This window comes from Lutra lutra, chromosome 16 (genome assembly GCF_902655055.1).
Source record: "Lutra lutra chromosome 16, mLutLut1.2, whole genome shotgun sequence".
NCBI lineage: Eukaryota > Metazoa > Chordata > Mammalia > Carnivora > Mustelidae > Lutra > Lutra lutra.
The window spans coordinates 52251494-52269767 of NC_062293.1; the positions used below are offsets into that span (position 1 = coordinate 52251494).

General features: G+C 47.5%; 1 protein-coding gene across 1 annotated transcript in view; it reads left to right on the top strand.

Annotated features, from left to right (window-relative positions):
* Window positions 1–6134: 6134 nt before the first annotated feature.
* The window catches only part of CDRT4 (CMT1A duplicated region transcript 4), a 61803-nt gene continuing 49663 nt past the window's right edge, over window positions 6135–18274 (top strand). Inside the window, exon 1 of the mRNA XM_047709266.1 lies at window positions 6135–6446. The gene's annotated coding sequence lies outside the window, so the exon portion shown is untranslated. The remainder of the gene's footprint in view (window positions 6447–18274) is intronic.

The following is an 18274-nucleotide window of genomic DNA, read 5'->3' on the forward strand; positions in this document are numbered from 1 at the left end:
GTGTGCCCACGAGCTGCTGACATTGAATGAACATTTATAAGATGGCAGCCACTGTGCTAACCACTTCACCATGTCACTCATTTACTCCTTAGGCTGACTCTTGACTTCAAGGGACTGGTTCTGTTTTTATCCCCACCTTACCAACAAAGAAGTCAAGGCACCAAGAGGAGACATGACTAGCTTGGGTCACATGGGGAAGAAGTCACCTTGCTGAGCTTTGGACCGGGGAAGAATTGATGGCCCTGTGCTTTGAACCACAACGTTCAACTGGCCCAGATTGGTAGAGCATTGCCACACATCCCATAGCCTCAAACCCCATTAATAAACTCCACCCCACACAGAGTCTCATCAACACTCATGCAACTCGGACCAAAGGTCTCCCTCCAGGCGTCTGGGGAAGACATCTTAGATCGAGAAACTGACTTGGCTATGGTTTTTTCTTCCTTTGGACATGTTTGCTTTAACTATGAAAGAAAGAAAAAAAGGTCTGAGATTACAGCTCTATTATTACCACTCTTTTTCAGGGCTGAGAACATATATACATTGGATATGTCATCACATTGGATATGAGAACATATATACATTGGATATGCAGGTGGGAGCCCCTGGGGCCCCATCTTCCATGATGCTGATTCAAAGAAACAGGGAACACTTGCTTCTCTCCCCCGTGAATAAAGGCAGCTCACAAGTAATTCTGATGTTTAGTCCTTTAAGAAACCACCTAAGGTGGGAATGGGGGAGGGAAATACATTCTAAATGTACAACAAATCACTTAAAAAAATAAATCTAGGGGCGCCTGGGTGGCTCAGTGGGTTGAAGCCTCTGCCTTCAGCTCGGGTTATGATCCTAAGGTCCTTAGATCGAGCCCCGAATCAGGCTCTCTGCTCAGCAGGGAGCCTGCTTCCTCCTCTCTCTCTGCCTGCTTCTCTGCCTAGTTGTGAGCTCTGTCTGTCAAATAAATAAATAAAATCTTTAGAAAAAAAAGTCTCTTCTCTCATTGAAACGTTCTCAGTATTTCCCACATTACTGGTCTCCAGACCTGCTGCAGACCTCCAGCCTTCCCATTCTCAACTATTCCACGCACACCCTGTTTAAAGGCTCCGCCCATCCGCTGCTTGTCTCCAAGCAACCCCTCCACTTCACATCATCACCCAAGTACAGGGTGGCTTGGCCAGAAACAGAAAGCCCGTGACCGCCGCTCCAGTTCTGCTTCTCTCGTTGCCCGTTCTGTCCACGTTCTCTGTTACCAAGGCGCAGGGACAAGCTGGCAAAGACAAAAGTCTCTCGACGGGAAGACAAGGCAGAAAGAGTACAAAAAACCCTCCCCGGTGGAAATTTTGTCCCTGATGCATGAATAAAGATGCATGAATAAAAGGGACGCTTCACTGTTTGGAAGGCTGGGCCTCCTGCTTCCCGGGCTGGTCTGGTGGTTTCAGGGTCCTGGGTCAGGCCTTATCTGATGGGGACAGGAACGACCATGTTCAGGAGAAACGCACGCATGGCCAAGGTTGCACTCTCGGAAGACTGAACTCTTTCTTCATCCTTTTCTCTGAGAAATTATGGTCTAGGCTTCTGCGCTACTCCACCCAGCTCCCGGAGGAACCTGACTCCTTGGCTGCGGGGGCTTTATTCTCGTGCTTTGGGGAATCCTAACCCCCCCAGTCGTTTCCACTCCTGGTAGGACAGGGCCATAATTCGCCATCTCGGAAATGTCTCCTCCCATTTCACTGGATCAGCAGTGGCCTAGAAGCTAGCTAGCCTGGGAAATCCTCACGGGGGCTTTGTCCCAACAATCCCAGGGCCATTTATTTCCACTTGCTTCGTTTATGTTAAATCTCCCTCCTCCTCTACCTACTGGATTTCACCGGGCCACAGACTTTCTGGTTCATTCGCGGAGTCTTCTTGTGGCTTATTTTGTTGAACACAAGATTGGATGCAAAAAATCTCCACCCTTCGAAGGATCTGACATTAGAAGTAACCCAGCTGGAATTCCAGAATGGAAAAAAGAAAAAAAAAAAGGAAAGAAAGAAATAGAACATAACAAAGTGGCAAAGTGAGACAAAGAGGGTTGTCCAGGCGCTCCACAAATCTTCAGTTCCGTTCATTGTTCATTTCTAAGGACCGAAGTGTCTAATTTATATAATCCTTTCCCTCAAGGACTTTTCATCAGATAAACCGGATTTTTCCACCCAGAACTTGTGAATTGAGCCGGTTACCGGAAACCTCCAGCCCCACCCTAAAATCCTCTTCCTCTTCTCTGCGCTTCGGGCTGCTGCCAGCAGGTGACGCCAGCCTGCCTGTTTTCTCCTCCATGCCCTTTAGGGTGCTGGAGTGGGGTGGGGGTGGGGTCGGGGTTGGGGGGAGGAGAGGCCCAATGGCAGAACTGCTGAGCTGGGGCCAGGATTGCTTCTGGCATCTGGAATGCATTAACAACAGCCCACAAATCTGAATCTCATCTCCTTGGAAGAGAGTGAAGGGGAGAGAGAGAGAGAGAGAGGAGGGAGCCTGGAATACTAGGGAGGGGAGGAGGGCAGAAAAGATGCCCCCCCAGCTCAGGCATCATTACTGGGAAAGGTGTGCCTCTGCCCCTCGCTAGGCCAGTGCAGCCCCCAGCAGCCCCCCGCATGCCCGCGGTGGTGGGGGAGGGGACCCCCCTCTCCCTGACCCCCAGGCCTGGAGGAAGGAAGCGGTGAACCAGAAAGCTGCAAACAAAGGATGACATGACAGGGTCCCCAGAACTCTGCCTGCCCGTCCTTCTTTTCCTGGCATCCCTGTCCCTTCCAGGCAGGGACAAAGAGGGAAGGGGTGGAGGCCTGCCTGCCACCTTCCTCCTCTGCATGTGATTTTGTCAGTTCACGGAATGGCATACCCTTGCTTCTGTGGGTGACTCATGGGTAAGGGTAACCGGGTCCAATTCCAGAAAAGATCTGTGTTTTATGATTCCTGCCCTGGATTTCATCCTTTATCTTTTTTTTTTGGGGGGGGGGGGCTTCATGATGATGGATTTGACTACTCAGTGCCTTGTAGGCTGCAACCAGCAAATGAGGTCTGACACCCCTCTGGGTGAGGAAGGAGGTCAGAGAGAGATGGGGGTTGGGGATGGGCCACTTGCACACCTTCTGGGGGGCCATGCCCTAAGCGGTGAGGGCTCCTGGGTTTGGGGAGGGAGGTCTGGTTCTCCTTCCTCCTGCAGCAGGAAACACCTTCATAGTTATAAGATGGAGAGGAGGGGGACCAGTCTGTGTGTAGCTCTGCCCAGCGAAGGGTTACACCTGTTCTCAGGTGAGTGGCCCCCCCAAATCCCGTCAGTTTCCCACCTCTCCACCTAAATCCCATTGTTTTCACCTCAGGCTTGCTACTGGCCGCCTCACTGTGGATAACTTCATCTTTCTGTTACTGTTCCTGGAGGCTATGTTTGGTAGGATTGTGTGGGAAGGAAGGGTGCAGGGCTGTGAGGCCGATCCACCAGGCCAGGCTAAGCTGACTTTTTGTAAGGCCCTCTTTTCTGTCCTACTTTCCCCGGGAGACTCCCTGAGCAAGGATTATTAGTAGCAGTCATGAGGCTTCCAGTTGGAGGCATGCTGCAGCCGGTTCCACATGTATGATGTTCCTGAACTCTCTCCCCAGGGACACATTGGATGAAATAGAAATTGTCAATAGTTTGCCAGGTCAGCTCAAGACTGAGAGGTGGGCATCGTGGATGTGGAACTAAATAATCTCCAAGTGGTCGGAATGAACCCCAAGAGGAATAAAGGGCAGAAGAAGAGGATCTAGTGATCATAGTGAATCCCAAGTTGAATGGGTCAATGGGGTGGGGCACTGACGGTTGAGTAGGGACAGACTCTGGGAAAACCCTGACAGAAATTCATCAGCTCTATCCTGCACTTTCCTACTGTTTCAGTTATAGGAAGAAAGTCTTGGTTAAGAAATTTAGGGGAATTACATACTATAGATTAAACAAGTTAAAAGCTCCAAAAGGGCACAAGTTGGGTCTTTTACATCTTCTCTCATGAGGCTTAACAATGAATAATTGCACGTATCCTCGAGAGCTTGCAAGATATTTTCACACACGATAATTTCCAACAGCTTCTCATTGATGCAATGAATGAATTGTAGAATGAAAAACAATTCTGCAAGTTCAAAGAGGTCAAATAATGAAGGGTCTACCTTAATAGCAGTTACACATTATCCGGCATGGACCATCAGACCTTCCATGGCTGTGTGCCCCTCACTTACCCTTTACCATGGCTTATGGGACCTTTCTTTCTTGCTGATGAGGCCAAATGAGGTATAACGTGGAGTCAAGTGATGATAAGGTTTGAACCCTGGCTCAGCCTGATGCTGCTGCCTCTGCGATCTTGACCACGTCACTCTCATTCTTTGTGCTATAGTTTTGTGATCCATGCAGTGGAGATGGGGACAGAGTTCCCCCAGGACTGCTGGGGCGTTAAGTGGGATTATGTGGGTGACAGAGTCTGGCAAAGTGTACTAGGGTGGGCTGATGGCATTCCAATGCACCGCAGGACTTAACACTTCCTACCCACTTGGGTCGTAGCCAACACAAATTGTTTAAAGCAAATGGTACCTGCTGGGTTGGTAGGTGGGACAATTAAAAAAATCAAAATAGAGGCCAAAAAGGCTTCTTTCTTAAAACTGAGGCCATAGTCCAGGTGGGATCCCTGAACAAGATGGCAGCTCCAACCAGCAGAGATTTTCCTTAGGGGGAGAGTTTATAGCCGTCAGAGCAAGGAAGCTCTGAGATGGCATTAGTGTGGCTTCTGTGATGTCTTCAGGCACACTGGCTTTGGCAGAGATGGATCTCTCTTCATTGGAGGCGGACCCCACGCATGTCTGTGTCTCAGTGGAAATTATGACCCGACATATCCTCAGAGGGAGATCCATTCATCTACTTGGAAAGGACTCAGTGATTTTGAGGTGAAGAGACACAGAGTTATTCAGGAATCTCCTTGGGGTATGAGTTATCACATTTCTAAGCTCATTTTGCCAAGGGTAACTGAGGCACAGATCCTCAAAGTGATTTGTCTGAGGTCGGATAGTCAGTTCCAGCAGAAGCAACACTCAAACGCTCACTAGTTTGGAGTCCAAAGCAAGGAGAGTCTGGTGGCAATGCTCTGTAGCCACCAACCCAGGGCTTCTCCACCTGGGAAGAGCAGGTCCCAGGGCGGGGTGGGCTCTTTAGAAGGCAGCTGAAGTACCACACCGTTGGGAGAGCCAGAGACCACTTCCTGCTGGCTGAGACTGAAGGATCCTGCCTCACACCCTGGGTTTCAAGACAGAGGAAAGACTGAGTTTGCCCTGGGGACTCAGTAAGTGTAGATTCTGGGAGCAGCTGGGCAGTCTGGGAAGCCCATGACCATCCCTGGGCAGCCACCTTACTCCCCGTGGTCGTCCTGAGCTTAATCAAGGAGAGGCACCAACATGAAAGGGGATCCAGCAGATAATGGGCATTACCCGGACGGCCAGAATCCTGGACTTAGAGGGCATGCTTCCTCTGTGAGCTGCAACAGCCTGACTTTGCAGGCTCATCCCTGCTCTCTTCATTCCCTATCTCGCTGGTGCCCACCATCTGGCCGCAGTCCCATCCTGGCTGCCTCCTCTCTCTGCATCACCCACCTCGTGGCAGCCCCAGCCTGCACCTCCCCACCCTCTCCCCACCTGGAGGGCTTGCAGAGCGTTGGGAATTAATGTCCCTTTTTCCCTCCGGCTCTGGAACCAGTGTGTGAGGTCAAGTCCCTTCCCTGCCACTGTGTGATTTGGGGGCAGGTTATTTAATCTCTCTGAGTTTTTTTTTTTTTTTTTTAATAGGAAAAATGGGGGTAATAATAGCACCAACCTCTTTGGGTCATCTGTTGGTGCTCAGTAATGCTAGCTATTATTTACGTTTTCTTATGTTACCCTAATCTGGCTCTCTTCTGGGAGTCCTGCTCTGTGGGAGAGGGAAGGGAGGTGACCGGGTCAGTCTTCACCCACACCTCTAGACTGATGAGGAAGTGGGGATGCATGTACCTCTCAGGGTGACCAGCCACTCTTTGGGCATAATGGGGGGTGGGGAGACTTGAACTTCTATGTCAGAGTTTGCTATGTGTTCACCAAACCCTATTGCCTTCTCCTCCCTGGCATGAGCTAGACTACATTTCCCAGCTCCCCTTGCGGTTAGCTGGAACCACGTGACTGCATTTGGACCCATGGAATGAGGACAGCTTTGCCGCTATAATGCTCCTCCTTCCGGATCTTATTCTTACCCCCAGCCTTCACCCCACCAAGTAGTCTTCAAGACTCCCTTTCTCTCCCCCCGTCTGCTGGTAGAAGAATGAAGAGAATCCCAGGGCCCTAGAGGAGGGAATATAGTAGCTCCAGCTGGTCTTAAGGGTTAACTTGCTTCAAGGTAACACAATTCTTGCTTGCTGACTTAAAGCCCTTGAAAGGTAAGAACTAATTAACTTTCTTTGAGGTTTGCAGACCACTGGCCTTGGGGAATGAAGGACCAGAACGTCCTCAAGCCACCGAGGTCAGCAAGTCTGTTTGAAGCCCTCTTAGCTTTCCGATTAGCCTAGCAATCTTTTACCTAAATGTTTTTCTTTTTTAAGGTCACGCAAATGACTTTACTGACCTCCCTTTATGTATCTGGAGAACTTGCCCTGCTTTGCAGGAAGAACAGAGTACTCTTGCACAAACTCCTGGGTGCCAAGGAACCAGACCTTCTTGAAACCCCCTCTCTGGGCACCGAGAAACTAGAACTTCTTGCACACCCTTGAGCACCAAGATAATTCTGTAGCTCACATCATCGACTCTGCATGGACTCAAGAAATGTCATCACTGCCCTCCCTTTTAAAGGACGAAAGCCCTTTAAAAAATCTCTGGGCCAGGCAGAAGCCTTGGAGTTGGCCTTTGGACGAGAGTCTGCCTTCTCCCCAGGTGGTCAGCTACCTGAATCACACTCACATTCCTTTCCAATAGAAACTTGTCTCTAGAGTATTGGCCCTTTGAGCCACGGGGCAGATGAACTTGGGTTTCGGTGACAAGAAGAGGCCCGAGATGAAAGGATCCTGAATTCTCAGGTGAACCCAAGGAGCAGAGCTCCCTTGACCACGTAACGAGGGACCATGACATGAGCAAGGACCAAACTTTGTGCCAAGCCAGTGAAATTGTGGGATATTTGTTATAATGTCAGACTTCACTAAGTCAACCTACATTCAAATTTGTTGTTTAGAAATATCAACTTAAAAAATTTTCTATCTTTTGGTGCACCTGCTTCAATATATATAATATATTGGTACCGTATATCTCTCTATAATTTGATGCTCAACCTTTTTTTTTAAAGAATTATTTATTTATTTGACACAGAGAGAGAGAGAGATATCACAAGTAGGCAGAGAGGCAGGCAGAGAGAGGGGGGAAGCAGGCTCCCCGCTGAGCAGAGAGCCCGATGCGGGGCTCCATCCCAGGACCCTGAGATCATGACCTGAGCTGAAGGCAGAGGCTTAACCCACTGATCCATACAGTAAAGTCATTTGCTCAAACTTTTAAATGATAGCTGATTGAAAACATTTAAAAACCAGTGCTTTAGCCTATCGGGACTAGGTCTCTTTCTCACTTGGGGCCAGTGCCCACCAGACTGGATCCCTTCGCCCCTTCCCCCACCTTCCAGATCACAGTGTTGTGTTTTCTTTCCTTGTCCTGCTGTCTGTCATCCTGGAGGAGGTCAGTACTGAAAACAAAAACAAAAACAAAAACAAAAAACCCTGTAAAAAACCAAAACAACAAAAAACAAATTTGACATTGGCTTTGTTTTGAAAAAGAGTTAGCAAAGAAGAAAAAGCAGTTCTGCACTAGGAATTAGAGGATGGGCGTTTTATTCCCAGTGTTATTCCCAATACCTCACTTGGTCACAAAGATTAGGGCATGTCGTCTCTGGGTCTCTGAGCTCTTATTTGCAGAATGAGGTCGCCAGACTGGATAATTTTGGAAGCACTTCTCGGCTCTCACATTTGATGAGCATTGTACTCTGTTGTTTTATGTGGGCGTGTGCTTAATTTTGGAGTAAGCTTTAAAGGATGGCTTTGGAAATATTGTGATTGTATCTTTACGCCTGTCCCTTCCTGCTCACCCAGAGGGAAGGAGCTGTGCTGCTTTCTGGGGATTTACGTGTGGATGGCACTTCCAGGATGGGATTTGGAGACTGCTTGTTTTTGACTGTTGAGAGGAACCCACAGGCTCCTTGGAATGACTCTTTTCCAGTTCCTGGTTCCTGTAAAGGAAATCCTAGCGTTTCTGAAGACCCCAACGCCCAAATAATTTGTTCCAAGGAAATGTTCTAAATTACAGATGTTTTTTTCTCAGTGCTTTCCAATTGTCTCCGGGGCCAGAGCACTCCTAGCCCAGGGTGTGGAGCATGTGGTCATGCGGTGGTTGAGAGGAGAGCCAAGGCAAGTAACAGCTGTCCCCAGGTTTAGATTTTTAACTGTTGGGCATGGCCAGTGCCTCAAGGGCAAGTATTCCTTCTCTTGAGCCTTCTTCTCCACACCCCACAGGAAAGAAATCCACACCTTCCTTCTACATTTCCACCAAGCTCGGGGGCTTAGGGGAACTCCCATTTTCAATCTTTGTCCTTAGCTTTGCAAGCAAGAGAGCTCTGTGTGTTGTAACCATTATACTAGTGTTCCTAGCATCGTTAAGTTCTGGAAACTGAGGTTCCATTGTACCTGAACATAGACAACACAACCTTTCTGAGTCAGTGTGCACTCAATCACGTCAGGAATTTTCTGGGCTTCTTTCTTTCTTTCTGAAGTTCAAATCTAGGGTTTGCCCACCTCCTTTGTCTTTCCGGAAAGGAGTCTGAGTGCCGTCATCCATTATCTAACATGGGCAGGGGGGCGGTGGGGAAAGGCGTCAGTCCTCGGGATGTTGAAATCTGCAGTGGTACCCACTGACGTCCTGTCTTTATCCCTAACCAGTTGCAAGTCATGCAGTACCTTGACCTGTGCTTTGGTGTCCTGGCCCTCACACCTCTGGCTGCTGGTCCTCAGTCCCCTGTCTGCTCCCGTGGAGGCATATGGCTGCTTCCCTGCCCCTGGGGTTTATAGGACTCTGAAGAGCTCAGCTGCCTGGGCACCCCATGCAGGAGTGATAATTCAACCCTCCTGGCGGCCACTCTCCCATTGGGGAATGGAAGTACTCTTACAGAAGGGGAGACTAGAAACTCTCTTTGGTATGGAGGAGAGAGGTGAGAGAGAAGATGGCCCCTGCCCTCTTCCACAAGATTAACTCCACAGCATGGGGTAGTGGGGAGTAAGAGAGCCCCCAGATGGGTTTGGAAATCCCACAGGAGAGAGCCCCCTTCCTGTGCTGGCCATCTGGGACCATGGCAGACAGCAAGCCCACTTCTAAACCCTATTTGCTCTGAGGGGGATGTAGCTTTTGCCCTGAAAATCCATCCTCGATCAAGTTTTAACTTAAACACTCCTTTCCAACCCTCAAGAAAGGAGTTCTTTCCGAGTGCCTGCGATTTTCAGGGTGGACAAGAATAATCTCGAACTCGGGCTCATCTCCTCACGAGAAAAGCTTAAAAGATGAACTTTCAGTGACCACAAGTTGACCATATTCACGGTTTTTGTGATTTTATTTCATCACTGAGTCACGATGGGAGGAGACCTGTTGACCTAGTCTGCCAATCAAGTAGGATGGTGTGCGGATGTCCAATTCTTCATCATATGGATGCCAAGACGCTTCAAGAACACTATGAATCAAAAATAATCCTTAACTACATATCTCCTTCCAAAGCATGGATTTTCAAGAAAAGACAGAACAAAAAGTCTTTACAGTCTTTATGGCCCTCCCTCCCCCTCCCTTTTTCTCTCTTTCTGTCCATATAGCTGACTCATATTCTGCACATTAGTGGTTTACAACAGAGTTTCTCAACTTCAGCCCTACTGACATTCAGGGCCAGATAATTCTTTGTTGTGGGGGACTGTCTTTGCTTTGTGAGGTGTCGGACAGCATCTTTGGCGTCTACACACAGACACTTGTAGCCCCCCCCCCTTTCCAGCCATAACAACCAAAAATATTTGTAGATATTTCCAAATGTTCCCTTGATGTGTGTGTGTGTGTGTGTGTGTGTGTGTGAGGGAGGGGGGCAAAACTGGCCCCAGTTGAGAACCACTGGTTTAGACAAATTACAAGTGAAAATGTCAGTTGCTCCTATGCACTGATATTATGGTGTCCAGCAGTATCATCCGATAAAGGAATTTACTAATACATTAAAATAAGAGTGTGCAATTTCATTCTAAGCCCAACATCTGTCATTATCCATAAGTCCTTCTCCACCCGCACCGGGATCCTGGAAATAGTGTGAACTGTTTTTGCTGCTCAAGTATAATTTAGAACAATGCCTCGACGTTCTTGGTTTCTTCTTTATCTTTAGTGACAAAATCTTTTTTTTTTTCCCCTTTGGAAAATATGATTTTGCACTTGCTTTACAAAATTCAGTTGATTGATCTGTGAGTGATTTGATAGTTTCTTAACTGACACTTCCCCTAGAGATTTGGGTAGATCCGTCAGTGTTCTAGTGAAATTCGATTTTAAGACACAAATTGCCATAATTCCTGTTCATGGGTTTCTTTTTCTGGCAAGATGAATGAATGAATTTGCAGATTTCCTAGTCACAGTCCTTCTCCATTCTCAGTCCGTATTCCCATGGAGGCTGTGCTTGCCGTTAGTGATTATGATGTTCTTTCGTGATGTCGTCTGTGTTTCCATCACGCCATTCTGACTATGCTCTATGTCACTCCTTCCATCATCGTTATTATTCCTTTATTCCACAGTGAATTTCTTTTAAACACTTGATCCGTTTTTGTGACTTGGGGCTATGTTGTGAGACAGTAGCGACAACAACAATGAACAAAACACACACACCTTATAAGAAGTAACCTGCAAATAGGGGCGCCCAAGTGGCTCGGTGGGTTAAGCCTCTGCCTTCCATTCAGCATGATCTCAGGGTCCTGGGATTGAGCCCCACATCAGGCTCCCTGCTCGGCGGGGATCTGCTTCCCCCCTCTCTCTCTGCCTGCCTCTCTGCCTACTTGTGATCTCTCTCTGGATCAAATAAATAATTTATTTAGTCTTTAAAAGTCTTTAAAAAAAAAGAAAAAGAAAAAACCTGCAAATAACGAGAAAACGTTAGCCGAGCTGAACCACACCTTATCGAATAAAAATTAGCCAAGATGAAGAACCTAAGGCAGTCTGTGTAACTTATACACAGACTTTGGGTTTAGCCATTTCGGTTGTAACAATGACTAGGAATATACCCTTCATTCTACCTTTTAAATGTGTGGGAGGTAGCGGATGATCAGTTCCATTACATTTTTCCCGGATAGCACCAGTAGCTTGACAGTCTTCTGGTTCCTGGAGGCTGGCCTGCAGGGGGATCTCTGGTTTTCAATGCCCATTTTAGGAAATGCTGAGCGAGTGTAATGTTACCAGCTACGAGAATGGTAGAGCTCAGGAGAGACAGTGACTTATCCTTGTTACTTTAGATGCTGTGAGTTCCTTCTCCAGGCTAGACAGCAAGCTGTCTGCGGGCAGGGGCTGGTCTTCTGATTCCTATGGATCTCTCCACTGTCTCCAGTGCAGGGCTCTGGCCTGACCCATACAAAACTCTTGGCATGAAAGGGCGAGGCTGCATATTGCTCAGCTTCCGCTATGGATGCCTGTGTGACCAGAGGATCCCTTTCAGCAGAGGGTGAAGCCCGGCGTTGAAATGCAGACAGACAGGTCCACAATGCCCAAGCCCTGTGGGGTCTGAGCTGCACAAATCCATTCCTTTGACAAAGACTAGTGCTCTCAGTCGGACAGCTCAGCAGTGGAAGCTGGCCCCCAGCATTGTCTGTGGCAGCCACCCAGCGGCAGTCCCCGGACCCCATGCCCTGCTCTCTGGTGCCTGGGAGGGCACAGGCTGTCCACCCCAGTCAGCTGCTGTCTTTCTTTTATTTATTTATTTATTTATTTATTTATTAATATTTTATTTATTTGATAGAGAGAAACTAGGCAGAGAGGCAGGAAGAGAGAGGTTAGGAAGCAGGCTCCCTGAAGAGCAGAGAGCCCGATATGGGGCTCGATCCCAGGACTCCAGGATCATGTCCTGAGCCAAAGGCAGAGGCTTTAACCCACTGAGCCACCCAGGCGCCCCATCAGCTGCTGTCTTTCTTCCAGCTGATTCACTTCTAAGCCAGAACCAGGCTTGGGTAGGGGTGGTCTGCTCCCTCCTGGAGAGGTCTTCAAGAACCCTTGTGTCCATTCCCTTTATCCCCTTTCCTGTCTGATCACACTGCCTCGCCCATTTCTCTCTTGGAAGTTGAGAGTCCATTTGTCGGGGGCTCCAACATTGCTGTTCCTCTGAATGACCCCCACGATAACCCCCACAGAGGGGGCAGGATCCTGCCTGATGGTTTCCCATCTTTACCACAGGTGAATCTGAGGAAACAGGTGTGTGAAAAGTTGAGGTTAGGTTCATTTAAGAATGGTTTTGTATTCTTCCGGAATGGAATGTTTGAAACATTTTCCAAAAGGGTATATGGAGTGTTGGTTAGGAGGATGGTTTAGTAGTGGTTCTGGGAGGAGGAGCTGTTGGGACATCTGGGTGGCGTTATTATTACTGTTATTGTTCTTATTTTGATGCTACCATTTATTGCAGGCTTACAGTTGTCAGACATGGTGGGGTGCCTGGATGGCTCTGTTGGTTAAGTGTCTGACATGTGATTTTGGCTCAGGTCATGATCTCAGGGTTGTGACACTGAGCCCCGCTTTGGGCTCCACACTCAGTGCAGAGCCTGCTTGGGATTCTCTCCCCCTCTCCCTCTGCCCCTTCCCCAGTTTCTCTCTAAATTAAATAAATAAATAAAATCTTATGAAAACCCAATGAAACAATTGCCAGACATGGCATGTATGGTCTCCTTTATTCCCCATCAACCTTCTGTCATCCCCATTTGACAGCTGAGGAAACTGAGACTCAGGGGGTTGGCTTGCCCAGTGTCGTGAGCTGTTAACTGGAGATGCCAGACAACACTCCTGGCTTTTGAAATTTTGGTAAGACTCTGAAGTCATGGTCTTGCAAGATCAAGGGTGGAAAACCAAGGGTGCCTTCACTGGCTTCCAACGACTGTTCTGCTCTAACACGTGTTTCTGGATGTCAAAATCTCCAAAAGTCCCTTCAGTGAGGCCATATCCTAAGAAACATGTGAACTGAGATCTTCTCTCTGTGCCTCTTCCCTTCCCTAGTCTTCCTGGGGCTTCCTCCGTCCCCCAGAGGGAACCAGTGTCTTTGTGTACTTTACTGTTGGGTCTGCTTTCATCAGAAATCTCCTTGGATCCTACGCTTACACTAAAGAGTATGGGAATGATAACAGCTTAAAGTATTTCTTTTCCAAATGATGATGGAACGGCAGGCATCAGCCAGCAAATCCTCGCAGGAATTATAAAGGTCCTAATATCATTCCAGTCCTAAAAGTCTGTTTCCCCCAAACTATTCCATCTTACTCCTCATCCCCAATTAGGCATATGAGGAAATCAAGGTTCAGAGAGTGGCCTTGACCCTGACGATCAGTAGTTTGTAGGCCTGGACCAGAATTCAGGACTCTGTATCCTCCATTGGGAAATCACATGAAGGAATGAGTAACTTGAAGCCTCACCCACCCTGGAATGTTCAGATTCCGGGCACAGGGTGATACGAGGGGCTCGGAACATTCCAGAGGAAACGAATGCAAGATGAGCAGAGAGACAAAGACCCGTTAACACCAGGCTCACACAGTCCATGATGAGGGTGGCCGGAAACGTCCCAGGGGTGGTGGCCGCCCAGGTCAAAGGACACCAACAGGAAATGCTGACTCCCAGGGCCCCCGGGCTGGGAGGAAGCATTGGCTCTGCCTCCAGGCTGCGGGGCTGTGAGGTCTCCAGGCTTTGAGAGTCAGCCCAAGGTGACTCAGACTTCCTGAGAAGCCTCTTATCTCAGCCAGCACAGACATATGTGCTTTCCCTTCCTGGAGATGTCACCCATCCAGAGCCACTCCCTCCCCCCAACCAGATCAATGGCCCTTCACTGCTCTATAGGGAGGGTCTTATGAAAGGCCCCATGACAAATGCTCTGTGATTGTCTCTCTAGGATTTCTGTTTGTTGCCATTCCCTGTCCTCCTCCTTCTGCCCAGAGGCTCCTGAAAGTCCAGGAAGAATCGACTCATTGTTCCCATGAGCTTATTGACTACAGGAGGAGCAGAGACATCATTCTAGCAACAAATTTTTTTCCAAACTCAATCGGGACAAGATACCTGGATGGAGAGAGTGTCCTGGTTGGTGGCACATGAAGACCACATGCTTTAAGTTGGCCTTATGAATGGGTTCTCTGGGTAGGGTTTGAACACAGGGATGCCATGTAGGGTGGGTGTGAGTCACAGTCAAGCTCTCTCCAACCTGATCACCAATGTGATACCAGCTAGAAGATGCACATGTCCTCAAAGACCATCTTGAAGGGGCTAGAAAGGGGGGATGACAATCTTGTCACTCTTCTTGCTGATGGTGGTGGAGACCATGGAGCTTTACTACATGAGACACTACTATATGGTCATTAGACAGTTTTAAAGTTCTCAGCAAATACATACCCTGATGGCCATTCCTTTTAATTTGATCTTTAGTCTTAGAGCTGGTAAGGATCTCAGAGACCCTTTCATTTTGGAACTGAAGAAATAGAGTCTCAGAAGAGTTAAAAGATTGACACAAACCCTTACAATATTAGAGATGTTCAGACATAAACAGAAGCTTCCCGACTCCCAGTTCAGTGCTTTTCCCAGCAGATTAAGCCTCCTCCCACAGAGCAGGCAGTTTTAAATTTTCTAAACAGCTCCTTTGTTCACTAATACCTTGGTAGAAGATGTCAGGCTCGATGTGACATGATCCTAGCCAGACCAGGTTAATTCCAGAATCCAGATCCTCTGATTTAAAAATAACCCTTTTATACGAATGGACAACAGGCACAGGAAAAAGTGCATCCCTCATCATCAGGGAAATTCAAATCAAAACCACAATGAGAGATCACCTCATACCTCTAAGGATGGCTATTATCAAAAAGAACAAGAGACAAGTGTTGGCGAGGATGTGGGGAAAAGAGATTCCTTGTGCACTGTATGTTGGAATGTAAACTGGTGCAGCCACTATGGAAACTAGTGTGGAGGTTCCTCAAAAAGTAAAAAATGAAACTACCATACGATCCAGCAATCCCACAGGTATATCCCAGAGGGTATATACCTGAAGGAAATAAACACTAACTCAGAAAGAGATCTGCATGCCCATGTTCATTGTAGCATTATTTACAATAACCAAGATATGGAAACAACCTAAGTGTCCATCAATGGATGAATGGATAAAGAAGTTGTGAGATATATATATGTATATATACATATATATATCTCCATACACACACACACATATTTCTGTTATATGGAATATTATTCAGCCAGGAAAAAGAAGGGAGTCCTGCCATTTGTGACAACACGAATGGACATTTAGGATATGACACTAAGTGAAATAAGGCAGACATAGATAAATACTGTATGATTGCCTATGTGGAATCTGAAAAAAAAAATGAACTCATGAATACAGAGAACAGATTGGCATTTGCCAGAGGCTGGGGGTGGGGAGTGGGAGAAGGAGGTGAAGGGGTCAAAGTTACAAAGTTCCATTTATACGATAATTAAGTCCTGGGGCTGTCATGACAGTGTGGTGACTATAGCTACCAATAATGTATTGTATATTCAAAAGTCGCTAAGAGAGTAGATCTTAAAAGTCCTCATCAAAAGAAAAAAAATTGTAATTATGTGAGGTGATGGGTGTTACCTAGGCTTGTAGTGATCATTCCACAACATGATTGAATCAACAATCATTATGTTGTACACCTAAAATGAATACAATGTTATGCATCAATTATATCTCAATAAAACTGGGCCCAACCCCCAGCCTTTTTAAGAAATTCCAAAGACAAAGACAATAGCTAAAAAAAAGATTTCTGGGACATTCAGGAGGGACAACCCAGGAGGGAGGGTTGAAAGGAGAGACATGCAGTGTTCTACAGCTTGCTTCCTGCGGCTCTGCTCACCCCACGGGAGGTCCACCTGACTCTAGAAACCCAGTTCCAGGAGTGCAGACACTCCCAGAGCCCAGTGTCATCCTGGGCCCTTGGGAATCCCAGGCGGGGGAGGTGTCACTGCTGCCTTCCAGGGGCTCACGGTCTTGGTGTTGGAGATGGACACTTGAACAGTTGCTTGGAGCTCAAGCAAGGACTATGACATGAGCTTTCATTGTCTAAACAAAATTCTATAGAAACACAGGGCAGTGAGACTTTAACTTAGAGCAGGAGATGGGGGAAGACTTCATAGGTAGGGCGTTGTGCCACTGGGTTCTGAAGCAGCAGTAGGGTCTCTGCTGCTAGAGATGGGTTGAGGATTCCAACAGTGTCATCTGGAGAGAGCATGGGATGCTTTCAGGGTTGCCACGAGTCCTGTTTGACTAGGGCGGTGTTCCTAAGACTTGTTCCAGAGAACTGAGTCCTTAGAGATGAGCCACCGGAAAAGGGGCCGGTAGGTCATCTGTGTCACGGAGTCTTGCTACTCTATGGTCTTGTTAGAGTTCTATGTTCAGAAGGATATTGAAGGCCCTTAGCTAAACAACACAAAATCAAACAAGCCACAACCTGCTTAACCATTTTTAAGCAAAGGAAACCTTCTCTTTTTTTCAGAAAACATTTGTTTTCATTTTGGGGAACCAGAGCCACAAAGGACTCATTCTGGCTTAGGGCAAAGGGGATGGGGAGTTTGACATTTAGAAGAGACGGGATCTGCTAAGGACTTTAGGATTTCATCCCGTGAGCAGTAGAAAGCAGTGGCAGGATTTTTTTTTCATTATTAAGGAAAAAAAAGGCTTTTTATTTCCTTATTCCGCCCCCCACCCCCTGCTCACCCTCCTGCCCTGACTATGTAAGTAATGCTTATCCATTATAGAAAACTTGCAGGGAGAAAAACACCCCAGAAAAGAAATCTGAAGGCAGCACACAGAGATCATCATTTCTTCATGGCAGATATATTGGCTTATTGACTGCCTTCTGGATACCAGGCTCTGTTCTAAGTCCGGTGCGTTCAGCAGTGAACAAAACCAATGCTAATCCTCACCCTCATGGAAACTCACTTTCCAGCTGGGACATAGGCAGTAGAAAAATGGGTAAGGACATAGGGGGCTCGATGATAAGGACAGTGAACAAAAAGGAAGCAAGCAAGATCAATGGTAAAGGCAGCGGAGTTCCCTGCCACCACAGGAAGGTGTCAGGTGCCAAGGAGGGCTCTGGTGGCAAGCTGACAAGGTGATGTCTGAATGGGGACTTGTGTGGGGTGGGGCAGTAAAATATGCAGATGAGCAGAGGAAGAAGAGATAGCAGGTGCAAAGAACTGATGTGTGTATATACGAGGGACAGCAAGAAGGCTGGGGCAGGAGGTTCAAGGGCAGGGTGAGAGGTGCAGCGATCAGAAAGTAGACCGTTGGGCTGGATTGGGGGGCCTTGAACAACTAGGCTTCTGTCTGCATGAGATAGGCAGTCGTAGCAGGGTTTCTAAATGGTCATGGAAGCTATAATTTATGTACCATACAATCACCCATTTAAAATTTACCATTCAATGGTTTTTAGTGCATTCAGAATTATGCAACCATCACCACTATGTGATTTCTGAAACCCCTTCCCTGTTAGCAATCACTGCCCATTCCTCCCTCCATCCAAACCTCGGCAACCAGCAGTCCACTTTCTGTCCTTGTGGATTTGTCTATTCTGGCCACATTATACCCAAGGGACATAGGATATGGGATCTGTGGTGATGGGCTTTCTTTCACTCGCACTGTGTTTTCAAGGTTCATCCATGTGATAGCACGTATTCACACTTGGGTCTTTTTTATTTCTGAAAAATCTTCCATTGCATCGATATGCCACATTTTGTTTATCCATTTGTCCAGTGATGGTCATCTTGGTTGTTCTCCATGGCAGTATTTTTGAGCAGAGGAACAAGGACCTGACTTCACTGGGACCACCTTCGTCACCGTGTGGAGAACCAGCTGAAGGTGGGCAGGAGTGGGACCTGGGAGGCTGGCTGGGGGCAGCTGAAATGCCGATGATGGTTTTGGACCCGGATATAACAGAGGAGATAGTAAAGGGTGGTGGTTGGAGAACCCCTG